The sequence below is a fragment of the Camelus dromedarius genome, chromosome 25 (genome assembly GCF_036321535.1).
Source record: "Camelus dromedarius isolate mCamDro1 chromosome 25, mCamDro1.pat, whole genome shotgun sequence".
Taxonomy (NCBI): domain Eukaryota; kingdom Metazoa; phylum Chordata; class Mammalia; order Artiodactyla; family Camelidae; genus Camelus; species Camelus dromedarius.
In genome coordinates this window covers 15,967,121-15,993,422 of record NC_087460.1, presented here as the reverse complement: position 1 = coordinate 15,993,422, position 26,302 = coordinate 15,967,121, and the positions used below count along the sequence as shown (strand labels likewise).

General features: G+C 41.6%; 1 long non-coding RNA gene across 6 annotated transcripts in view; it reads left to right on the top strand.

Annotated features, from left to right (window-relative positions):
• Positions 1–19,877: 19,877 nt before the first annotated feature.
• The window catches only part of LOC116150333 (uncharacterized), a 38,763-nt gene continuing 32,338 nt past the window's right edge, over positions 19,878–26,302 (top strand). For 4 of the 6 annotated variants that reach the window (XR_004134030.2, XR_004134026.2, XR_010377820.1 and 1 more), the window contains exons 1-4: positions 19,878–23,273; positions 23,499–23,604; positions 24,070–24,147; positions 24,573–24,694. This is a non-coding gene — a long non-coding RNA (uncharacterized LOC116150333). The remainder of the gene's footprint in view (positions 23,274–23,498; positions 23,605–24,069; positions 24,148–24,572; positions 24,695–26,302) is intronic. The other 2 variants (XR_010377818.1, XR_010377819.1) reach the window with 2 other exon arrangements.

The following is a 26,302-nucleotide window of genomic DNA, read 5'->3' as shown; positions in this document are numbered from 1 at the left end:
ATGCATCACAGAGACACAAGGTGGGCAAATGCTATTGGAAAAAATGGTGCTAATGGACTCAATGCAGGATTGCCACAAACCTTCAATTTATATATATTTAAAAAAGCATATCTGCAAAGTACATTTAAGCGAGACACAATAAAATGAGGTGTACCTGTAGTGTTCTTTAACCCGTTAACAGAGTCCTAAACAGCTCTTTTAGAGATGGCTTATAATGCTGCCTTTACTTAAAATCTTGTATCACTTATACTGTTGATCTTTCCATGTCTGCTTACACTTCTTTTTCTACTTTCTTCATCCAAATATAAAAGTCCTCACTGGACTTTTTTCCTGAACAATTGAAGTAGTCTCTTTCCTCACCTGATCCTTCCACGCTTCAATTCATTGTACACACAGTGGCTTCGCCAGGCACAGATTAGATCGTATTTACTGACTGCCTGTGAACCAGAGTCCATGCTGAAGACGGGAGAGGGACTGTATGAGGGTTCAATCCCTACCCTCACAAATTCAGGTCCAGAGGAAAAGACCATTAGGTAAACATGATTGTGATACACTGAAAACTTTCTACAGTTTTTTTATTTATAAAATAGAAACAATAATTATACTTACTTCCCAAAGTATGGAGAGGATTAAATGAGGTAATAGCTAGTTGAGTGCTTAGCATATGGTCTGGCACATAGTAATCATATAACAACACTAGCCATTAATATAATTTAACTCTCAAGTGCCAAGTACGATGTTATGAACTATGACTATTCTAGTTCTCAGAGGGTGAATTCAAATTACTTTTTCTAGCCACCCAATGTGTCAAGGAATCTTGAAAGCCAAACCTTTGAACTCTGTTTACCCAGATCTCCCATAAAGGAATATGATTTTGAAGTAAAATAAACTGTGTCCTTTTAATTTAATTATCTTTTCCCGGTATGCTTTGAAGGTATTTCCATGATGAATTTCAGCGGAAGATGATCCCCATTTTCTTCTCAATCATGCGGTTTATACAGAGGAGCACGGTGACATAATCCCCTCCTTCTATTTGATTATGCTGTGCCCTTTAATTCTTGTCAGCACTCACAGCTCAGGCCTTTTTTTCCTCTCCCAGTAGTCATACATATTTATTGGCATAAAATGAAATCTCTTCTTCAGCAAAGTGAATTATGAATATTAGATATAAAAAATAATAGCTATGATGAAAAGGCAGGCTGGAAAATAAGACTCAAAACCCCTAACACCCTGAGGATTTGAAAAATAAAATGACATTATGCTTTCCTGAGTCCCAAAGATAATCTCTGTAAGTGTCCCAAAGAAAGCCTGGAGGATATGGATAAGAATCAAAAACTATCATCCATTTCCAAACATGCCCAGAAAAATATGTTTTCTCCAAGCTGCCAAGATAAATGCAAAACAGAAGTGTTTTTTTTAAATCTCACATTATGGTTTTTTAGATGTGTTCCAGAATAATTTAAAAAATAGACAAGCTGCCCTTATAAACAAGAATGCATCAGATTCTTGCAGTGCAGGGAGGGTGGAAACAATAGAGTGCAAAGACCCGTGTTCAGAAATGAGCACTGCACATAAATGTCTGTGTGCTTCTGTGCAAGACACCTAATCATTATGGACTTGGGTTTCCAAAGCTACAGAAGTTGGAGATAATGACATCTCTTCTTGCCTGTCTTGCCTGTTGTTGTTACTGAGAACAATAACTAGCATTTGTGTGGCAATCTAAAAACTATCTTTTCCCTCTCAAATACTGTTTTACTCAGTTACTGAATCAACCTTGTGAACCAGGTTTTACTATTATTATTATTGCTATCATTATATTCTTTTGGCAAATAAGGAAACTGAAGTTCAAAGAATTTTTAACCAACCTGCCTAAGGTCAGAGTAAGTGATAAACCACGTCTTCTAACCCTACACTTTTGCTTGACCCACTGGCTCATAATCATTGAAGACAAGACTTCGTATCATCATATTCTCAGATTAAGCACCATCCCTGGCATATAATAGCTACTCAGTAAATTTCTGATAAACTGAGGGGAACCATACCAATTGTGGGAGGACTAGTTTAACAAATGTCTGCCAGAAAGACACTAAATTCTATAGGGAGGATCTGGATAAAATATATTTCTATTATTTAAATTTAATCTAAGACATCATACCAAAGGGATATTTATCTCCTTCATGGCTTTTACACCTTCTGTTTTAGAAGACATTTGGTTGGTTGTGAGGAAAAAAAACCCACTCAATGGGGAAAGAGTGACAAATCTTCTTTATTGAAGAATTTTAAAAATCTGCAGATATTCCTCCAGCCAGGAGGTGGAGCTTAAGCTTTGTAACCCTGAAGGTGGGTGTGATGGTTGGTTTTATATGTCACCTTGATTGAGCCACAGGGTGCCCAGATATTTGTCCACACATTATTCTGGGTGTTTGCATGAGGGTGTTTTTGAATGAGATTAACATTTAAATTAGTGGACTGAGTAAAGCAAATTGTCCTCCCCAGTGTGGGTGGGCCTTATCCAATCAGTTGAAGGCATGAATTGAACAAAAAGGCTGACCTCCCCTTGAGTATGAGAAAAGAGTCAACATCATTAGTCATTAGGGAAATGAAAATGAAAACACAGTAAGATGTCACTTTGAACACACTAGGATGGCTATAATAAAAAATGTAAATAACAAATGTTAGAATGTGGATAAACTAAGCTGGTGGGAATGCAAAATTGGAAAGCAGTTTGATGGTTCCTCAAAATGTTAAACATAGAGTTACCGTATAACCCAGCAATTCCACTCCTGGGTATATACCCAGAAGAATTGAAAACATATGTTCAGACAAAACCTTGTACGTGAAATGTTCACAGAAGCATTATTCATAAAAGGCAAAAAGAAGATACAATCAAAATGTCCATCAGAATAGTTCTGTATCTGGATTGTGGTAATGACTGCATGAATCTTGCATGAGATAAAACTGCATAGAACTACACACACACACACACACACACACACAAACACACACACTCACACACACACACACACATCCACATACCAAAGGGGGAAAAAGTGAATGCAGGTTTCTGAATTTTCAGAAATGATAGTGAGAGATAAATCAAAGAAGGTAATAGTTTTAAGTCTAAGTGATTAGCAGAATGACAGTGCCATTAACAGATAATGTCTGTCTTTCGGGAACCCTAAACTCAACATGATCAAAACTGAACTGAAAGTGAACTATGTTCTGTATCTTATAATAAACCATAGTAGAAAAGAATATATATTTATAACTGAATCACTTTGCAATACACCAGAAATTAACACATTGTAAATCAGCATACTTCAATTTAAAAAAAAAAGGGGAAAAAATTGAACTGAAGCCCTCCTTTCACCACTAGCCCAAAACTGTTCTTCCTTGTGTGTTTCCTGTCTCAGTGAATGGCATCCTCAGATACGCAAGCTGAGAACCAGCCAATGTTTTTGACACTTCCTTTTTCCCTTCACCCCCATATCTAACCCATTACCCAGTCCTGCCAATTGCATCTCCTAAACAGATTTCAAATGTGTTGGCTTCTCTCCATCTCTGTCATGACCACACTAATCCAACCATCATCTCCCACCTGTACCACTACAACCACCTGTGGAATCAGTCTCTCTGCATCTACTCTTACCTCCAGTTTTGATCTGGACTCTGACTCCAAATAACAGAAATTTTATTCAAACTAGGATACTTACTATTTTTATTAATTTTTTAATTAAAGTTACAATGTGCCAGTCTCTGGTGTACAGCATAATGTTTCAGTCATACATATACATACATAGACTTGTTTTCATATTCTTTTTCATTATAGGTTACTACAAGATACTGAATATAGTTCCCCATGCTATACAGAAGAAATTTGTTTTTTTAATCTGTTTTTATATATACTAGTTAATATTTGCAAATCCCAAACTCCCAATTTATCCTTTCCCACTCCCTTTCCCCCCAGTAACCATAAGATTATTTACTATGTGAGTCTGTTTCTGTTTTGTAGATGAGTTCATTAGTGTCTTCTCTTTTATTTTTTTAGATTCTACATATGAGTGATAGTCATATGGTATTTTTCCTTCTCTTTCTGGCTTACTTCATTTAGAATGACAATCTCCAGGTCCATCCATGTTGCTGCAAATGACATTATTTCATTCTTTCTTATGGCTGAGTAGTATTCCATTGTATAAATATACCACAGCTTCTTTATCCAGTCATCTGTCGATGGACATTTAGGTTGCCTCCATGTCTTGTCTATTGTATATAGTGCTGCTATGAACATTGGGGTGCATGTATCTTTTCGAATTAGAGTTCCCTCCAGATACATGCCCAGGAGTGGGATTGCTGGATCATATGATAAGTCTATTTTTAAACTAGATGACTTTTTTTTAAAGGAAGCATCTTCATTGGGTCATATAGTCAAGAAGGAATGAACTAGTCATGACTAGACCTACAGATTTGCCTAATTTATTCAGGAATCCATCTTTCTCTCCATTTTAGTTATACTTCTCTCTAGGTTGGTTTCAGGCTCAGATGGCTCTCCGCAAATGATAGAAAAGATTGCTGATCTTTTCCTTGCTCATCTGACCTGGTCCTTACAGTGAACAATCCCAGAGCGACAGGGATCATCTCTGTCCTCAGAGTTTGAGCAGACATCCTGGAGATCAGTCTGACACAGTCACTGCCCACTGCTGAACCAAACACTGAGGCCACGAGAACAGGGAGCTCTGATTAGTTATACATTAGATGGGTCATGTGCCCATCCCTGTGATGGTGGATGAGGGAGAGTCAACTTTACCCAAGTCATATGGAAGGGGTTCTCCACAAGCAGATGGGTTTCGTTACCAAAAGTGGAGGGAAACTGTGCTAGACGAACAAAAATCTCCACTACCAGAGTTCTTCTCACAGCAGCCAGTTATTCTATATTATTCTTTTATTCTTTTTAAGTTATTCTATTTTATTCTTTTTTGTTTGTTTGTTTGTTTGGGTGGGAGTTAATTTGGTTTATTTATTTGTTTGTTTGTTTAATGAATGGAGGTGCTGGGGATTGAACCCAGCACACGACCACTGAGCTCTACCCTCCCTCTCCCTATTTTATTCTTTTTAAGTTATTCGTCTGCTTCAAATCTTTCTATGGCTTTGTATTATTCTTAGAATAAAATTCAGAATCCCCCAAATGACTCAAAGGCCTTCATGCTCCAAGCCTACCTCACCAGACTAAATTTTACATCACTCCCCCCTCATTCCCTACTCCACACACCCTAGCTTTTGTTCAACTTCTTTAACACATGCGTCCTCAAAATCACTTTCCACAGCTATTGATTCCCCTGGACACACTCACAGAACCTCCCTCAGGGGTATCTAATCATCTTTAGAGCTTAGGTTGGACACTTCTTTAATGAAGTTTTCTCGAGTCCCCAGATTAGGACAGATTCCTCCAGTTAAACTGGCTCACAGCTCCTGTGCAGCTCCTTCCAGCATTTAATGCACCTGGAATCATAGAGTCATCCAGATGATTACTGCTTCCTATCCCATCACTCCTGTTTGAATGGACGCTCCACAAGGGCTGAGACTTCTGTCCCAGCACCTAGCCCCGTGCTTTTCTAGCAGAAAGCACTCAATTTTTTCTTCAATAAACAATCCAATTCAGTGAGGGGACAGACAGAGCTGATAAATTTGGTGTTAGACAGATTGAATCAGAAATAACGACAAGGCAAGAAGTTAGAAAATTTATAATAGTTGAAAATATGGGAATTCTATGGTGAAGAGAGTCCAATGTTCCATAGGACTGAAGTCTTTCAAAAAAAAAAAAAAGCAAATATCAAAAATGTATTTTGCTTTCAGAAATGAAGATTGAGTTCCCCTCGGACGTTGTGAGTTGATGACTCTGAGACTGTAAGAAGCCCCAGTCCTTTCTGGAACTATTTACTGTCTACACACAGGTGCCTTACTCACAAGCACGGCTCAGACTGCAACGCCAACCACGGGCAAAAATGGAGGGAAAAATATTGCATACAGAAACCTGAGGTAATTTTAATTTTATTTACCCAGGTCATTCACCTTAGAAACTGAAGTCAGATTTAGAGATTCAAGCAACCCTTGTAATGGGTACATTTTCTACCATCCCTTCCCTCAGCAAACACCTTTTAGAGACACTAAAAGCACAGAATTTCTTTGTGAGAAGAGCCCAATGTTCTGTGTCTTTTTCAACATCCTCTTCTCCTCCAGATCCACTCTCTGCTACACACAAAGGTTTTACTTGTTTGAGGTTATTCTGGGCGTAAGGAGTACTTCTCAAGAGAGTAGTCGAAAGGGTGTTTCTGTATTTTCCTTCCTGAGGTGTGTGCAGGGGAAAGAAAAAAAAAATTCCACAGCTACACTCCCATTCAAAACAGTCCAACAATCGTTTTTCTTAATAATATTTAGCAGCCAGTGGCTAGAGTCCTAGAACCTTCAGGCATGTCAGTTCTTTAATAAAGAAAAATGAGACAGATGTTTTCAAAAACCAGTTCTGGTTGTAAAATACAGATATTTGGCTAATTTTTTTAAAATAGTAAATGTCCAAACTTAAAGGAAAAAATGATGAGGAGGAGGAAAAAGGCACCAGAGAAAGGAAACAGCTGTGTTTCAGCTTTACTCCAAAGTCAACCAAACCCTTACTAAATTCATGGTCTATGTTGTCAGCAGCAAATGAAAAAAACCTCAGGACCAGGAGAGAAAAGCATGTGAGAAACCCTTAGAAGAAAAAGGGGTTGGGCTGGGAGGAAAAGAACGAAAAGATGTGCGTGAGCCCTTCTTTGAAGCCGAGTTTGGATGCCAACATCTCTTCATAGCTTGTCCTCCAAGAATTTTGTCCACACACTGGCCATGTGTGTCGCTTACTGTGCTTCCAAAGGGCAACAGGAGACCGGGGAGTCACCGTGAGCTGAGACACTGATGAGCTGCCCCGCCACTTGTCCTCTCAGCGTCTCCCTGTGGGAATGTCTTCTCCCTTCCCCTTTCCTGGCTCTTTGGCTGGACCGAGAGAGGATCTTGATCACAGGTGCCTGAAGACCAACCAGGCAATCACCATAATCGCACCATCTACACGCACAGCCTAAGGGTTTAGAAACGGAAGGAAGGCAGGAAACGCCATGCTAACCAGGCCCGTTCAGAACTAGAGGTCGTCTGCATCTGATTTGTAAGTGCACTCGGACTCGTCCTTCATTTTTTCCAAACCCTCCTTTTGTCTGCTCACTTAATGCCTAAAATTCCAGGCTTTACAAAGCAAATTTTACGGGTGAAAAGGCGATTTGGTTAAATCCTTCAAATTGTGTATATTATTGTTACTATAATATAATAGTCTTTTTCAGAAACGAATTTTGGCATTTTGGCAGGTGTGTGAGGAGAGAGAGGAAAGGAATGAGGGGGGACTTGTGAAGGGCCAAGAGAAGGGGTGTAGAAAGACCGAGCTCCGAGTAGAGAATACCAGCTCTGCTTTTGAATCCATGGGACGGGTGGCACCGAGGTGGGGCTATTCCCTAAGATGTCAACGTTAGCAGAGAAACAGTAACACCCTTTCACACATGATTGTGATTCAGATGCCTAGGCAGCGTAATCACTGCTGTGTAAGGAAGGGGGTTACTATGGAACCTGCAACTCCAGCCCCAATCCCCAAAAGAGATAACATTTCTTCTGGTCACACACATCAAAATAATACCAACCAGGGTAATTTTGGGAGTGTACTATGTATCATACATGTACTGCTCTGGACTGAATTGTGTACCACCAAAATTCCTATGTTGAAGCCCAAGTCCCCAGTGGGATGGTATCTGGTAATGGGACCTTTGAGGTAACTGATTAGAGGAGGTCCTGACGTTCGGGCTCTGTTCTGTTAGGATTAGCATTCTTTAAGAAGTGACGCCAGAGAGCTTGCTGCCGCTCCTTACACCATGTGAGGACACGGAAGGAGAAGGTAGCCGTCTGCAAGCCAGGAAGAGAGCCCTCACCAGGAAGGGAAGCAACTGGCACCTTGGCTTTGGAGTTCAGCCTCCGGAATTCTGAGAATTCGATTTCTGTTGTTTGAGCATCCAAGTCTACGGTTCTTTGTTATGGCGGCCCAGTCTGACGAATACACATTTTGACACCAAGAAGTGGCATGGGGCTGCTGTAATAAATACCTACAAATGTGGAAGCAGCTTTGGAACTGGATAGTGGGTAGAGGCTGGAAGAGCTTGGAGGGGCATGCTAGGAATATGGACATTAAAGGTGATTCTGATGAGAGCTCAGAACGAAAAGAGATGGAGAGAGAGCTTCCATCTCCTTAGAGAATACATAATCATGAATAGAATGCAGAATGTTGGTCGAAATATGGACCCTGAAGGCCATTCTGGTGAGGTCTCAGATGGAATGAGGAACAGGTTATTCGAAACTGGAGGAACAGTGACACTTGTTTTAATGTGGCAGAGAACTTGGCTGAATTGCATTTTACGTTTTTCTGGCAGGAAGAATTTATAAGCAATGATATTGGATATTTAGCCAAGGAGATTTCTATGCAAATGTTTGAAGGAGCAGCATGGTTCCCTGACTGCTTATAGTAAACTGCAAAAGATGATGAATTGAAGAAGGAACTGTTGAACGAAAAGGAAGTTAGAGATTTAGAAAATTCTCAGTCTATCCACACTGAAAAGAAAAGGGGGGGGTGGAGCTTGTTCTGAACAGAACACTAAGAGTATGGCTAAACATTAGATAGAAGGACCTTGGGTGTGACTCATGGATTTAATCAGCCATCTCAGCAGAAGTCAGGAACAGAGATGGGATTATTGATCGGGGGAACTAAAGGAAGCAGTAAAGATGGGGCGGGACTAACGAAGGCAGTTGACCTTCCTAGATCCTACAGGACCAGATCTTGGGCTCTTAAAGTAGCTGAGAATATATACTGTTGAAAAGGAAAGAATAACCCTAAAGATGATTCAGATCAAAAGGGCTGCCTCCTCAGTTTCAAAGGGTGGGGCCACCACCTTGCTTTCAACTGGCCAGATGGTCTCTGCCTGAAGCCTTAGAGGTTCAGAGCCATGGGCCTGGGGGTACCTGGAGCACTGAGAGCAGGCCTTGCCCGGGAGAGCCATAGGGGTGGGACCGCCATACCAGTAGGTCCAGAAAGCAGGACAGGTCCAGCCCCTGTGGGTCTGGAAGGCAGGGCCTTCAGCCAAAGAGGAGCCTTAAGATTTAAGGGAATTTGTCTTGCTAAGTTTTGGATTTGCTTGGGACACATCCCTTCTTTCCTTTCTATTTAGCTATTTTGGGATGAGACTGTCTAGCCCATGCCCATCCTACCATTTTATTTTGGAAGAACATAACTTGTCTGATTTCACAGGTTTATAGCTGGAAAGGGATTTTTTGCCTCAGGATGAATCATACCTCGAATCTCACCAATTTAGATATTTAAATGAGACTGGTCTCCATGCAGTCTTTTTTTCTCATTTGTTTTTCTGTGGTTGATTTCTAGTTTCATGCCATTGTGTTCAGAGGTAATTAGGTTTATTTATTTGGCATGCAGTAAGGACATGCATTTGGGGGGACCAGGGGCAGAATGCTATGGACTGAATTGTGTCTCTCCAAAATTTCTATGTTGAAGCCCTAACCACCACCACCACCACCACCACCAGGAAAAAGCAAAACAAAAAAACTCAAAATAGTAATTTATCCATTTTTCTTTTTACGAATTTTATTTATGGTTTCAAGTCTAAGAACTCTTTGCCTACCAAACAGTTAACAGCTGAGAACTCTTTGCTCCCAAAGATTCTGTCCCATTTTTCTTCCTAAAAATTTTTAGAGTTTTACATTTGGCATTTAACTTTGTGGCCCTTTAGGAGTTAATTTTTGTGTAAGATGTGATCAAGGCTCTTTCTTTCCTTTTGTTTATGGATGTTCAATTGCCCTACTACCATTTGCTGAGAAGGCTGTTTTTCCATAATCAAATTGTTCTTTCACCTTTGTCAAAAATCAGTTGGGCATATTTGTGTAATTATGGCAATTTCGAGGTCCCCTGTTCTGTCCCACTGAGCCATGTGTCTATCCCTCCAGAGAATCCTGATTACTGCAGGTACATTATAAGTCCCAAAATTAGGTAGACTAATTTCTCTCACTTTATTCCTCTTTTTCAAAATTGTTTTAGCTATTCTTATTTCTCTGCCTTTCTTTATAAATTTTAGAATGATCTTATACAAATCTACAAGAATTCTTGCAGGAATTATTATATGAATTATGTTAAATCTGTACATCAATTTGGGGTTGTCTTGAGGGGAGACTTTATCAATGCTCATTGGTGTTTCTGAGTTGCCAGCTTTTCAGCTCCAAGTCTAGGATACATGAAGCCAAAAAGAAAATGCAAAATACTTACCACCGTGTTGGTCCGTGGGTTCCAAGATCCCTAGTAAGTCTGCCTTCTTACTTCACCTTTCAGAGCCTTCATATGATTGTCTTACATGTAATACCCAGACGTTTTAGTTGTACATAGTGGGAGGAATAAGACTATGTACATCTACGCCATCTTTCTAGAAGGGTAAGTTGTATTTTTCCTTTTTTACTTTATATAATAATTTTTTTGGTATATGACCAAATGATTTTTGACAAGAGTGCCAACACTACACAATAGGGAAAGAACAGACTCTTCAACAGATGTTGCTATGAAAAATGAATGTCCATGTGCAAAAGAATGAACTTAAACCTTTGCCTTACACCATGTACAAAAATTAACTCAAAATGGATGAGAGACTTAAGTATAAGATCTGAAACTATAAAACTCGTATAAGATAATATATGGGAAAAGTTTTGGCACCTTGGACTTGACAATGATTTCTTGAATATGACATCAAAAGTATGGGCAATAAAAGCAAAAATAGACAACTGGGGCTATCACAAACTTAGAAATATCTTCATATCAAAGAAAACAGTCAGCAGAGTGAAAGGCAATCTGTGGAAGGGGAGAAAATATTTATAAATATGGGATGTAAAATGGGGCGGCCATTATGGAAAACAGTATGGAGGTTCATCAAAATTTAAATAGAATTAAAATTTAAATTCATTAAAATTTAAAATAGAACTACTATATGATGCAACAATCCCACTTCTGGGTATATATCCAAAAGAATTCAAAGAAAAATGTCAAAGAGATAGTCACATAACAGTGTTTGTTGCAGCATTAATCACAATAGCTAAGAATGCCTGTTAACAGATGAATGGATAAAGAAAATGTGGTCTATGCATATGATGGATGTTATGTAGCCTCTAAAAAGAAGGAAATTATGCCACATGCTACCACATAGATGAACCTTGAGGACATTATGCAAAGCAAAATGAGCTATCATAAAGGACAAAATCTGTATCATTTCGTTCATATGAAGTTTCTAAAGTAGTCAAATTCATTGAAACAGAAAGTAGAATGATGGTGCCAGGGGCTAGCGAGGAGAGGAAGTGAACGTTCGTTGTTAACGGGTACAGAGTTTCAGTTTGGCAAGATGCAAAAGTTCTAAAGATCTGTTGCACAACAGTGTAAAAATACTTAACGCTACTAAATTGTACACTTAAAAATAGTTAAGGCAGTAAATTTAAGGTTATGTGTTTTTTTTACCACAATAAAAAAAAGAAAGCAAAAATAATAATAATTACTCATAAGCAAAGGCAACAAAAGCAAAAATAGACAAATGGGATTGCCTCAAACTAAAAAGCTTCTGCACAGTGGAGAGAACAGTCAACAGAGTGAAGAGACAACTTGTGGAATGGGAGAGAATTATTTGCAAACGATAAATCTAATAAGGGGTTAATATTCCAAAATACACAAGGAACTCACCTCAATAGCAAGAAAACAATCAGATTTAAAAATGGGCAAAGGACTTGAGTAGACATCTCTCCAAGAAGACACACAAATGGACAACAGGTATATAAAAGGCTCTCAGCATCATTAATCACCAGGGAGAGAGGGGGAGGGAGGGAAAACGGGAAAGGAAAAGAAGGGAAGGGAAGGAAGTGATTGTATCATTTTATACGTGTGACACTTAAGGCAGAGAGACTCAGGATTAATTAATAATGGAAAACTAAGCAAACAACAAAAAAGACAATCATGAATGTCAGGGAAAACAAAAAGTTGCTCAGAGAAGGAAAGGGAATCATAGCCTCCTAGATGGCTCACTTGCAAGTAATCTTTACATAGTCCTTATATTATAAACACTGAATGCCATCTAACCAAAAATTACGGTAAAGTCTTACCAGTATGATGGGGAAGGGGCCGTGGGAGGAAGGTATGAGGCTATACATGAGCTAAATCCTCACCTTCTTCAGTAGGAAGTCAATTGGTAATATTAAACACTTCTATTAAAAATCAAAAAATAACAGTATTAGCAGGTTATTTAGATATACAGAAGTAAATTCTAGAAGCTCTAAGAATATGTGTGTCTCTGGAGAACTGGAATTAAGTAGGGAGAGTTAAATAGGGAGACTTAAGTAGGGAGAGTGGAAGATTAAAATCTTTTTTAAAGGAATACCACTTATTAAGTCTTTTTAAAGTTTTAATTCTTGCTTTTATTATGTGAAATCTCAATGCAGAGAATTAGGTTTACTTATTTTCAAATCTCTTCATTGGAGGTAATTACTATGTATCACGTATCTAATCCTTGTGTCTGTTTCGCCTTCTGTTTCTTAGCGATTCTGGGCAATGTTACACAATTATCTATGTCAATAAAAATGTAATTTAAATTTAGGTGCCATTTTCCACCTTCGCTCAAATTTAACGTCTATTCAGAAGGTATTCGCGGCAATTTAGTTGACAAATTCTTACCCTAAATAGCTCAAAAATTGCTGTCATCATTATAGTTATTCATTTTATAATTATTTATCCGTGGTAAATGGTCCTTGTATTCGCCCTTAAAATATGACACAACATTTTCAAAGGGTGTTCCTCTATCATTTTTGCCTAAGCCACAGAATGATTATTAAAAGGCACTTAAATAATAATCTGATTGAAGGTTTAATTAACCACTTGGTTTCTTAAATGAGTTTTGGAGATGTGCCATGGTTTTAAATTGGTACTTCAGACTAAGCTGTGACTTGCTTTTAAAGACTGTATAAATTCTAGCACATCGCAAGCACTTGAAAATGAGTGAAGCAATCGACTTAGGTTCTGATATTAACCAGATTTGAATTTTGGAGTCTGTCGCCACAAATTGTGTGATTTTATTTGTAAGTTCTGAAAACTCCAACAGTTACTCAAAATGAAAAAACACAGGCTTCCCTCTGTAATCTTGGCCAAATCACTTAATCTGAAAAAGATGTCGTTTTCTTCTTCTTGAAAATAGGAATAATAACTTCACATTACTCTCTTTCATACTGCTGGCCTCACAGAGTGAAAGTTTATAAAATACTGAGGGCAGAAGGTTTCCTTCCCTTCCCTACTTCTGTTTGAAGGCATCACAAATCAAGAATCAGAGAACAGTCTCCTCCAGACATTTATCTCCAAAGGGAAAAATAGTAATGTTACACTGGAGAAACCCAGTAAGAAGACAGGTCAACATTATGTATCCCCTGAAATGAGACACAGAAAAAGATATAAGATCATTTCCGGGGTATTCTTGCCAAAAATGCAGAATCTCCATTTAATCTTAAGAGAAACCCAAATGAGAAGCATTCTCCAAAGTAATTGGCCAGTACTTATCGGCAGCATCAAGGTCATTGAAGACAAGGGAAGACTGAGTTGTCACTGATTGGAGAAGACTAGAGAGAACTAAATTCAGTGTGGAATCCTGGAATAAACCAGGGGCTTTAGGGGGGAAACTGGTGAAATTTGAATAAGTTTAGTTAATACTATTGAAACAAAGATAGATTACTAGTTTTGATACTTACACAAGGGTTATGTAAGTATTAACATTCGGGGAAGCCAGGTGAAGGGTATACAGGAACTCCTTCTTTTATATTTGCAACTTTTAGAAATATTAGTTCCAAATAAAAAGATTAAAAACAAGGATCAGAGAACAAATTCTTAACTTTTTTTTTTAATGGAAAAGGAGGAAACAAAATATCAATTGCTATGGACTGAATTTACTACCAAAATTCCTATGTTGAAGCTCTAACCCCCGATGGCACTTGGAGACGGTAGAGTTTGAGGGGTAGAGTTAAGTGAGTCATGAAGGTGGGCCCCAATCTGGCAGGATTAGTGTCCTTAGAGGAAGAGCTCTCTCTCTCTCTCTCTCTCTCTCTCTCTCCACCCCTTCCTGCTCTCTCCCCCCTCCCCCCTTCCCTGTCTCCACCACCCCTGCCCCCAAGCATGCACAAAAAAGAGGTCGCAGCAAGGTGATAGCCGTCTATAAGCCAGGAAGAGAGTTCTCATCAGAACCCAACCGCACTGGCACACTGATCATGGCCTTCAAGCCTCCAGAACTGTGACAAAATAAATCTTTATTGTTTAAATCACCCAGTCTGTGGAATTTTGTTATGGCAGCTGGAGCTGACTAACACACCAATTAAGCTATTAATTGGTGATTGATATAACAAACCGCCTTTCACTGGGGTTCAAATCCAAAACAATGTTCTATATGTCTCAGTTATTTCCTAAGGTTTTTATCCTTTTATTGAATGCAGCTATGTTCCTATTAAATAATGGATTCTTATTTGGCTCTAAATTATCACTCTTAGGTCCATCCTTGATTGACAATTGGCTGTTTTTCTCAATTTGTCCCCCAATCCGTTCTCCATCCTACTCTGTGCCCTAGATTGGTGACCTCTGTGGTAGGAAACTCCTCGCCCTGACCCCAGCCCCTAGCCCTCTGGCTTCTGGTTGGAGTGTTGATTCTTCCTGCTAATGCCTCTGCTCACCCCCTTCCGGCAGTGGCTGGTCCTGCAACAACTGTAGCTCCCACTGGCAGCCACTTCCAAGGTCACCACTCTCACCATCTCTGATAACACCCTTTCCTCTCCCGCCCTTCAGCTCTATGAAGGTAATGGCGTCCTGCTGTTACCGACCCCTGGGCGCCTTAACGTTGCTTGTTGGGTCCCTGAGTCCTTTAATCCACCTACACCTCTGTAAATAATCCTTTTAATAAACAGATCTGTTTAAACAATTCAACCGTTACACAGGATGAGTAAGTTCTAGAGATCTTACGGACGGCAAGGCGGCTATACTTAATAATATTGTATTACAGACTTGAAGTTTGCTAAGAGAATTGATCTTGTGTTCTCACCACACACAAAAGTCACAGCTACATGAGGTGATAGATGTGTGAACTGGCTTGACTGTGGCAATCATTTCACAGTGTACATGTGTATCAAAACATTACATTGTACACCTTAGATATCTACAGTTTTTATTAGTCATTTATATGTCAGTAACGCTGGAGGAAAAAGTGCCAGCTGAGTGTGCTGTCCCTTTCCTGGCAGGATTCTAGCCGATGCAGGTATGTTACTCAGAATCATGGGGGGAATTTAATAGGCTTTCTCTCTTCCTCTCCCCTCCCCTCTCCTCCCCTCCCCTCCCCTCCTCTTCTCTTCTCCTGTCTTCTCTTCTCTTTCCTCAAAGAGTCACAAGTACTCTTAACACCTCTGGATTCAAGCTGCATAAAATAACATCATCAATTGCACTCACTACACTATAAACAAGACTGTTTATTGTTATTATTATACAAGTGATTTTGAGATGAACTTTTATGGAAATTTGAAGCTTCTCGTACATTAGACACTTCCCTAAAGCTCTGTAGGAGAAACATCCAGTTCTAGTGACAATTTCAGCTCCAAAACACAGCAGAAATGAAAATACCTACTGAAAAAAAAATGAAAATATCTACCTAATCACAGGGCTGTATAGCCTAATGGTTGACAATCCAGGCTGAGAGATGTACAGACTTGGGTTCATATCCTAGTCCCAGGATAAGTTCATTAGTGTCCTCTTTTTTCCTTTTTTTGATTCCACATATGAGATATCATATGGTATTTTTCTTTCTCTTTCTGGCTTACTTCACTTAGAATGACGAGCTCCAGGTCCATCCATGTTGCTGCAAATGACATTATTTTATTCTTTTTATGACTGAGTAGTATTCCATTGTATAAATATACCATAGCTTCTTTATCTAGTCATCTGTCAGTGGACATTTAGGTTGTTTCCATGTCTTGGCTATTGTAAATAGTGCTGCTATGAACACTGGGGTGCATGGATCTTTTCGAATTAAGAATTCCCTCTGGATATATGTGCAGGAGTGGGATTGCTGGATCATATGGTAAGTAAGTCTAGTTTTAGTTTTTTAAGGACTCTCTATACTGTTTTCCATAATGGTTCCCTTTTCCCCACACCCTCTCCATCAATTATCATTTGTGGGCTTTTTAATGATGGCCATCCTGACTGGTGTGAGATGATAACCTCATTGTAGTTTTGATTTGCATTTCTCCAATAATTAGCAATATTGAGCATTTTTTTCTTGTGACCATTTGTATGTCTTCATTGGAGAATTGCTTGTTTACATCTTCTGCCCATTTTTGTTTTTTCCACTTTTATTTATTTATTTATTTATATTGAAGTAGAGTCCGTTTACAATGTGTCAATTTCTGGTGTACAGCATAATTCTTCAGTCATACAGGAACATACATATATTTGTTTTCATATTCTTCCCATTTTTGGATTGGGTTGTTTGTTTTTTGTCATTAAGTTGCATGAGCTGTTTATATATTCTGGAAATTAAACCTCTGTCAGTCACATCATTTGCAAATATTTTTTCCCATTCTGTAGGTTGTCATTTTGTTTCGCTTATGGTTTCCTTTGCTGTGCAAAAGCTTATAAGTTTAATTAGGTCCCATGTGTTTATTTTTGCTTTTATTTCTATTGCCTGGGTAGACTGCCCTGGGAGAACATGCTAAGGTTTATGTCTGAAAATATTTTCAGTATTCATTTTCCACTTTTAGAAATGGCTTGAGGTGTGGTGACCATATGACCATCTACGTGAAAAAGATGTGGTTAGGAGGGGAAGGTAATAGCTCAGTGGTAGATCATGCTGTAAGTCTATTTAAAAAAGAAAAGAAAAGAAAAAAGAATGCACCACAGGAGACCCGTGACGTGTGGGGCCAGGAGACCATGTGAGCTAAAAATTTTTAAAAAAAATTTTAATTAAAAAATAAAAAAAGATGCGGTTCCCACACCAATAACTGGGAAAACAGAGCCCGACTCACAGAGCAGCTGTAACACTCGACTTCTGTCAGTGCGCTGGATTGTTTACCCCAAGCTTACACAAAAAAAAGTCTCTAGCCTGAGGTTTCTCTAAATACATTTTTCTGCATAATAATGGACTCTTTCCATTTCTGCCTCTGCAACTGAGAGAGAATTGAGAACCACAGAATAATTCGTGATCATTATCTGTATGTTCCTATGAAGAGTGGTAAAGTGCTTATTGTGAGGAATGCATCTGACATGCTCATATTAGCATTTACAGCAGGAGATGTGCACCTCCCTTATCGCTTCATTTGTGGTTTACCAGTTATCCTCTGACCTAGTGACTCAAAGTTGTACCAACAGCCAACCTCTGACTATAGCTCCTTCCTCCTCAAGATGAGCAGCTCTTAAAAACGAGGACCGATGGAAGTAGCAGTCAATATGTGCAGTTTTCAATTTAGACGGTTACTTGGGACTTTTTAAAATCTGTTTTCATATGAGGATATTAATAAGGACAACAAAAACATGAATTAGTAAAAGAAATGTAACACTGAAAAAACTTGAAAACTTGAACAGGAAAATGCTGTATAAGTACAGTAAATACACAGATACTACAATAAAATGACAGTCTATACTGAAGAGGTGATAATCAAAAAGGCAGCGATTATAAGTGCATTTATGCTTGGCCTGGGACATCAGAAACACTAATTAAGACAGAAGGAAACAAGCTGAGAAGCAAAAAGCTGCTGTAGGATAAATTGCAAATAGTCTTGTGTTCAAATCGGTCCATTTTAATGACTCACTTGACACAGCACTAAAATTATTGGAAAAAGTATTTTGATGATTAAAGCAGCATTTTTATTCTTACTTTGGTATCTGTTTATGCAGAGAATAATGACTATAAAACAAGTCTATATTCTGTTTTAAAATTGGTTTTAAAGAATAAACTGGTATGTATTCCTATAGAAATGAGAATAATGTTTAAGGTAATATTCACAACTGAATGATCCTACTTGCTCAGCAGTAATAATTAAAATGGCTAGAATTACAAAGTGACTTACAAAGAGATGCTGGTGAAAAATATCCTAACGTTCACCTTGCCAGCTTTGCAATGAGCATACTCCCAAGTATTTTGACTTTTCAGGCGCGCTGCCCATAAACCATTGGCAGCAGAGGGCGCTCTTCTGTTAAAATCCGAAGTTCTTTTTAAAAAGCTTTTCAAGCTGCATATTCGCTAGCATCCAAGTAACAGTAGTTAAAAGTATTAGCGTCAGTTAACAAGAGTCCGTATAAGCAAGTTTTATTTAGGGGAAAAGGACATCGAAGTAGAACATTTATTAAATGTAATTTACTGAGACCTTTAATTTTTAGCAATGCTAGTCTTCCAAATTAATGTATTTGTCTGATTCATTCCATTAATATTTTCTGTTGACCAACTAGGTGTAAGATACCAGCATATATACTTCTAGCGTCACCCCTGGTATTGGAAAGGCTTGGGACCTTAGCATGTGCTGTGTGCGCTATAAGGGCAGGACATTCTAAAACAAAGTAAAAAAATTAAAAGACATCGTACTTAATGCATTCAAAAGTAAGGCATTCACTATGTTTGGAACAAACAGCAGATACAGTCCCTGTTCTAAGTTTACATCTTAAAGAGATCAACGATTTTGTAGCATCTGGATATGAATATAAAACAATATCTGCATATTTATCTCCCGCGATCAGTGGCTGGGCCGAATCCTGCGTGCCAATGTGCTCCGCAACGTCGGTCTGCTTCCCGAATCCCAAAGCGTGGTCTTTTTCTCCTCCTCTGACCCTCTCCGCCACCACCCCTCTGCCCGGAGCGAACCAGCTCCGGTCAGGGCCAAGTTGCCCAATATCCTCCATCGCTACAAGAGATTCTCTTCCCCAAGAACCGCAGTGGGGAAAGTTTCTGCATCGCCGACTCGTGCTGCCTAATTGGTCCTTTTTAAAAAACAAACAAAACAAAAAACAAAAAAACCCCTAGCTCTCAACCAGGAGGAATCATACACTTTGCATTTTCAGAACACTCCTTGTTTCGTTTTCAAGCTAATGAGGTCTTACTAGTAGTGATCATGCAAAAGCCTTTTTTGAACACCCCAAGTCGCAAGTCATTGGACAGGGCTCTAGCTGCGTGTCCAGGTCTCACGTGGTGCCTCCGCGGGCCACCCAGAGCGTGTGCTCGGGTGAAACCTTTAAAACTTTCTTTTTCTGTGGACAGCAAAAAGACCCAGTGTTAAATGCGTCGGCCCTAGGCTAGCCAAAACTGATCCATCTGGGAGGCAGTCGGCATCCCGGAAGGCCGCTGCATGACTCAAGACTTGAAAGGTTCCCGAGTTCAAGCGACTCTGAACGCCGCCGCCGCCGCTTCGCGCTCGTCGCCCGGCCGCCCGGCCGCCACCCTGCTGTCCCCGCCCGCCGCCCCGCGCGGCCCCGCGCGCCCGCTGAGGGGGAGGGGCGCGCTCGGCAGAGGTCGCCGCCCGGTTGAGCAATCGGGCTATGCAAATAAGCGGGGTTACGACAGCCAATCGGAGGCCGGCTCTGCTGTGACGCGCGCGCCGAGAGCCCGTAGTATTTATAGATCGTATTTAAAGAGCCCTTGGGAGTCTCCCCGGGCTCGGCTGGGCGGTGGCAGCGGCGGCGGTGGCTGCGGGGCTGCATTAACCCGGCGCGCGTGAGGTGGCGGGGCGGTCGCTGCCGGTCCCGTCCCTGTGGGGGTGTGGGGCGTGGAGGAGCGTCCGAGCACGTTCCATAGTAGTTTTTACCCACTTCCCAGTTCGGTCTCTGAAGAGGGGGGGGGAAATGCTGCAGCTTCGACAATAGTTTTGCTTAGAACAAAGCCAGGGATTTGGAATCTGAGGCTGGGGGTGGCGGGTGAGGAGTCGGGGGGGCGGCCAAGGTTTGAACCGACCCCGCCCCGGCCCCACATTTGAGCCGCAAACCGATGCCGTTTCCTGGGGCTGGGCTGTGTGTAGAGGCTGCCTTCCTGGGGGGAGGGGAGAACAATACCGCCTGAAAATCCACAAGTCGTGGAATCTGGGGGCGGGGTGTATTCGCGGAAAATAAATTGCAAGATAGAGCCAGTGGTTATCTTGGCGTTCAGTCGATTGATCTTCAGACTTCCCAGCCAGCGAGCTGCACACTGCAGTGCGAAAGCAGGAAACGCATTACGTCAGAAGAGACAAGAGACCCAAGTTGCAACGGTTGCATCTGCAGGGCTGGCTCTTTCTCCTCGGAGAGGTTCCGCGGGGCTCGGGCCCTGGGTGCTTGCCCGGGCGCGGCGCTGCGCGCTTTCACGCAAAGGGCCAGGAGCTGGCGGCAGCCGGGGGACCCCTGGCCTGGGTGCCCTGAGCGCCAGCCCCGGGCCGCCGCACGTTGCCCTTCCCGGCAGGCTCATTTAGAGCCACAACAAATTCCTTTTAAAGATAGCCCCGCGCTTAGCTGGATGTCCTAAATTCCAGGAAGGACGGGGTGAGGAACCGCACCAAGTGTCACTGCCGTCCTGAGTTTAGTGTGAGAAGGGAAGCAGGTGGCGGAATCCCAGCTGTGTGCGGAGCTGGACCGGTTCTCCACACCTTGTCAGTTACCTCGTTTCTCGGTGTTGATGGACATGTCACAAGAAACTTGTTCTCCGCCACGGACCTAGCTCCTGAGGCCTTGTCACTGCTTCTCAGAAATCACTTGAGGACGAACATGAAGCAGGAGAATAATTGTGAATTAGTACATTCTGTCTCTTGGAAAACGTTAAGGAGTTTGATACTAGCCTCACCTGCTCCCTCACTCAGCTGCTCCCTGGCTCGGGGTCATTACAAAGTAATCTCAGTAACCGGTCCTCCCAGGCTCGAGGTCCACTCCACCCGTGAGCAAAGTTTTGCACAAAAACGGTGGTAACAAGGGCTAATGATGATTATTGTTCTGTGCTAGGCAGCATGCTGAGAGCTTTGGCGGACTGTCTTGTTTAATTCTTAGGATAGCTGTGTGAGGTGAGTACTATTACCCTCATTTTACAGATAAGGAAACAGATTCGGAGAATCGATGTGTTCTCCCTGGGTGGGAACCAGGCACTACCTGTGGGGGCGGGGAGATTACTTTGATCAGGGGACTTTCCAGGCTCACCTCAAGTCATACCAGGAAGACAAGATTTTTCATTCATCCCTGCTGTCAACTACAGTAAACCTAGTCCTAGTTAAACAGGGTGGGTGTCAGGGGTCATGCTTAATCCTCTAGAGCAAGAGAAACTGCTCTGGAACACCTAAATTATTTAAGCCAATTTTCTCATTGCCCTGAGTTTGATACGGTATCTTAAAAAGTCATTTAATGGTTAAATTTAATATAGCCCTTCATTCCTAGCTCAGGCCATTGGATAATGTCAGACAGAACCTGTTATTGTTGAACATGTAGGGAACCTAAAGGAACTGAGTGAGTTCCCATGTAAGTTAGGAGTGGAGCCATGTTCAGAATTAGCTGTTAGCCTAGGTCAGGGTCGGGTGAGTCCTGTTTTTGCTTTTCCTTTTGGTTGTCTTTTCCCTCATCACTGTCATCTAGGCAGGAGAGAGCTAGGGAAGGGAAACTGGTCTGTGACTGGTGTCTGAAAAGGGAAATTCAAATGAGGACAAGTTCAGGGGGAGGAGGTTATTCCTGTGTGCATCATTACGATTTTATGTAATAGAAACAAGTGATTTGAAAGCCAGGCACCCGATAGAAGTTGAAGGCCAGTTGTGCCCCATCCCAGATGGAAGGCCTTAGACCAGCTGTGGAGGGTGAGACCCAGTTTCCTCATCTGTGAAGTGGCAGCCTTGCCCCTAACGTTCCCCTCTGCTGTCAACTCTGCCTCCTCTAGTCTTCTGCAGGCTGGTGTTTCTCAAAGTTCTCTCCTAGGGCCAGTCTCTTCAGCACACTCTCCTGGATGATTTTACCCAGGTCATGGCCCTTTTTACTGTTTGAAGTCTTTGTCCCTTGCCCAGGTATCTTTCCTGAGCTCCAGATCTGTATACAGAACATCTCCACGTGGACACCTCAAATTAAATGTTCCAAACTGAACTGCTCTTTATCTGTTTCCCAGGCGCCTATGACGAAAGATAGGCCCTGCCTCTGCACATCCCCACCCAGTTATTCAAGCCAAAGCCTGGCTAATTCCCCTTTCCCTGATTGTGTTGGTTATACAGTCAATGAATGGCCATCTCCTAGGTCAGGTTGTCAGCTGCCTTCTGGCTACCAGCCCCAAAAACCTCCACCGTGCAGCCGGAACCCCTCCCTTGGTCCTCTTCAGTGGCTCCCATTGCACTCAGAGTGAAGTGTGGCACGGGTTTCAGAGCCACTCAAGATCGTGCTCAGACCTAGGTCTCTAGCTTCTCCCCTCGATGGCACTCCACCTTTCAGCCATTCTTAAATTCTTTCAATTCTTCTAATGGTGCCAGATTCTTTTGTTGTTTCCCTGAGCTTCAGCAGAGGCTGTTCTGAAAATGCTGCTGCACCTCATCCCCGTGCCCCTTCTCCTGACGAAAAGCTCCTACTCTTTCAGTTCTCCTCTGTCACTTCCTCCAGAAAGCTCTTTGGCCTCCACCCAATTCCACGGGCGCACAAAGAACTGTGCTTTCCCATCACAGTGCCGATGCACTGTGTCCTGAGTGTCTTTTAACTGTGCTGAATCTAAGTCCTTATTTAGGTAGTGGGGGAGTGCATCAGAATCATTCAGGGTGCTTTGTCCTCCTGCACCTCAAAGCCCCATCTACCCTTCACCATTCCCAGTCTGCCGTGAGTGTGTTGTAACAATCAGGACTCAATGAGCCCATGCTACTAATGATGTGCTGTGTCCCAGGGGGTGTTACGGGAAGAAAGGTTGAGAACTGCTGCAGTTCCACAAGGAAGGGGTTGTTCTGTCCCTCGTGCCTGGCCCAGTGGAAGGCACAGAGTAGGAGACAGTCAGGAAATACGTGTAAGATTGACTGGAGATGAAAGGCTTAAGTCAAAATGTACATTAAGTCCCCAGGACAGAACAGGCATGGGGTAAACCTGGACTGTCTTTCCCTCCACTTGCTGAAATGGAGCGTCGTACCTGCCATCCTTGTCACCCTTTATCCCGCAGGTAAGTGAAAGTGAAAGATATTTACAGCAGGTTCCTTCAGGCCTGCCGCTTCACTACAGCTGTGTTTAAAAAAAACACCTTATGAAGCCTGGGCCTGATTTTTCACTGACACTGTTGTTAGTGAGCAAACTGCCTCACATTTGTTTTTTCTCTGATGGTGTGTGTGTTTTTGTTGTGTTTTTTGTTTTGTTGCTGTTTTTTTCAAGGAGAAATATGTCTCCCCAGATCGTTTTTAGGGGGAAGCCGTCTTCAGAAGAGGAACTTTATTCAGGTTGTCTCTGAAAAAGTGGGACTGAATCCCGGGAGGAGTCAAGACCGGAGGTGGAAAGGTGTAAGTTGGAGGCTGGTGAGAGCTGAGTCTGGGCAGGGCTCTGCAGGCAGAGGGATGGCTGCGAGGCATTAATGGCCTGGGCTAGTTCGGCCCAAAAGAAAACAAGATGCAGCTGGCTTTGGAGTCGGGGCTGGATTTGAATTTGGCTCTGTGGCCTTGGTTAATGGTATAGCTTCTCTGGGTCTGTCCTTGGCTTCCTCGGTAAAGTAGGGTTCCATTTGTCCATTGGTTTTGACAACCAGTGGGGTATATTTGCAGAAATCTTGTATATGATGTAAATGTAAAATGCTATAGAAATATAGGGTATTATTAATATACTATGTAATTATAAATACAAGGCATTAAGTTATGGACTGGAATTCAATACACATTTATTGAGTATCGTGTGGGTAGGTGATAGGGCACAAAGATGAATGAAAGAGAAAAGGAATTTATACTTACTGATCCTGCCAACTTTTATTCCAGGTATTTTATACTCATTATCTCTTCTAAGAGCACCAAGATTCTGCCCTCAAGAGGTTTATTTTCAGGAAAATGACACAGGTACATATTAAAATTCACATCAAGCAGCTATGAGAATGCCGCACGGTCAGGTGGGAGCACGGGTGATGGAGCTGTCAGAGAGGAGGGAGACATAAAGAAGTAATGGCATTGATCCTTGGGTCTTGGAGAAGAAATAGAATAAGCAGATCCATCAGGAGGGGGAGGACACGTCCAGCGGAGGGGACAGCAATGATAAAAGGATGGAGCTGGGGAGGTGCCAGTAAGTGAGGGGAGAGGCGAAGTGGGGAGGCTGATGGCAGTGGGCGGAGGGAAGGGGCAAAAGTGACACCAGGTCTGATCCTGCTTCTCTTTATATGTCATGTACTAAGAAATAGGGATTTCATTCTATAGGTAGTGATGAGTCAGACTGCCAGGACATTTATTTTTTAGGAGGAAAGTGACACAGTTAGATTTGTCCCTTTTAGAAAGGTAACTGCATGGAAGCGAGACTGGGGACAAGGACTCGGGCAGGGAAGTGACTGCGGTAGTTCAAGCAAGTGGTCGTGAAAGCCTGGAACAGTGGTTTTCAAACTGCGGGTCACAACCTGTAAGTGGATCTTAAAATGATTTTAATGGGTTGTTCTTGTCTTTAGAAAAAATAGGCTTAAATGAAAAAGAAGATATTAAAGAGTCTAATGTAATGAGGATCAATGGTTCATAAAACTTCTGTCTGATTTACTTGTTTGTTATGCATAAATTTTCTGGACAGCTTGAATTTTTAATAAATTCACTTCAATAGACTTAAATCATCTTCAACATGAACAAAGTGGATTTACTTAAAACTTGGCATGTGTAAGTGTCTGTGTTATAATAGAGCCACCATCATTTTGAATACAAAGCATGACAGAGTTGAAGCCATTGAGTGTAATATAGGATTTATAACCTGGAAAAATTTTTTGAATGAAAATGGATAATTATTAGATTTAAATCGTGAGTTTTTGCTTGGTTGCATTTTGAAAATTGTATCTTAGTGACTTGATTCAAAACTTGAACTGCAGAATGCATATCCTGCGTCATGATACAAAATGTATTTCTCACCATGGGTCATGATTGAAGACAGCTTCCAAACAACGACTTAGAAGATTGGGGCAGTGGCTGTGGGGTGCAAGAGAAGGGAAGGGTCAAGGTATCATCAATTTCTGAGGTAGAATTAAAACTAGTTAACTAGTTGGATGTGGCGGGAAAGGAGAAGAAAGGTAGGATAACTCAAGGGTTCCTGCGTTGGCCTGCCAGGGTGCGTGGGGTACGAGCTCAGTTCACTGCAGCCAGCATCTCTTGATAGGAAGCACAGACGCAGAGACGGCTGAGTAAGACATGGTTGGGGCCCTTGAGAGACTCTCCCTAGGTGGAAGAGACTCAAGATGGCGTATGTTAATAAAATATGGCAAATGCGGTCATAAAATTAGGCAGAGGGAGCTTGGTGGCCTGGGTCCTCACAGAAGCTTTCTAGAAGAGACATCCTTGGGCTTGAAGGAGGGCTAGTCATCCAGAAGTAGACAGATAGAAAGGAAATCCTATTGCGAAGAGCAGAGAGCTGGAAAGCAGGATGTGTGTGTGTGAGTGGGTATGTGAGTCAATGTTGTCATTAATTTCGTGTTACTAGAACACTGAGAAGCCAAAGGTGAGGTTGGCCCAGGGAAAGAGATGGGTCGTGAAGAGCTTTGTCTGTCACGCTAAGGAACTTAGCTCTTGTGTGAGGTGAAGGGGGTTGAGGAAGGTTAGGAACAAAGTTTTAGGAAGCTCGCTCTGGCTGCAGTGGAGAAAAGTTCTCACCAGGGAGCTAAATTGAAGGTCAAGAGACTAGAAATGGGGATATTAGATTTAGTTCAGGTGAGAGGTGATGACCTACGTTAGGACAGTGAGCAAGGGATGAAGAGAAATGGATTCAAAAGTGGGCAAGGCGTGGTCACTAGTTGGATAGAGAGAATTCTGTCAGTCGGTGTCTGATCAGGAAAACAAAACCCAGGCCAGGGAGTTTCATGGAAGAAATTTAACATGAAAAACTATTGCAAAGGGTGTAAAATAGAAGGGCAAATAGGAAACAGCTGGAAATCCTGAGATCAGGAGGAGCAAGGTGCTACCCCTAAGACAAGAGGGACCAAAGGGACAGGTGATGTCCAGAGTCTAGGAACTGTGGTTGCCTGGTGGGAGCTGG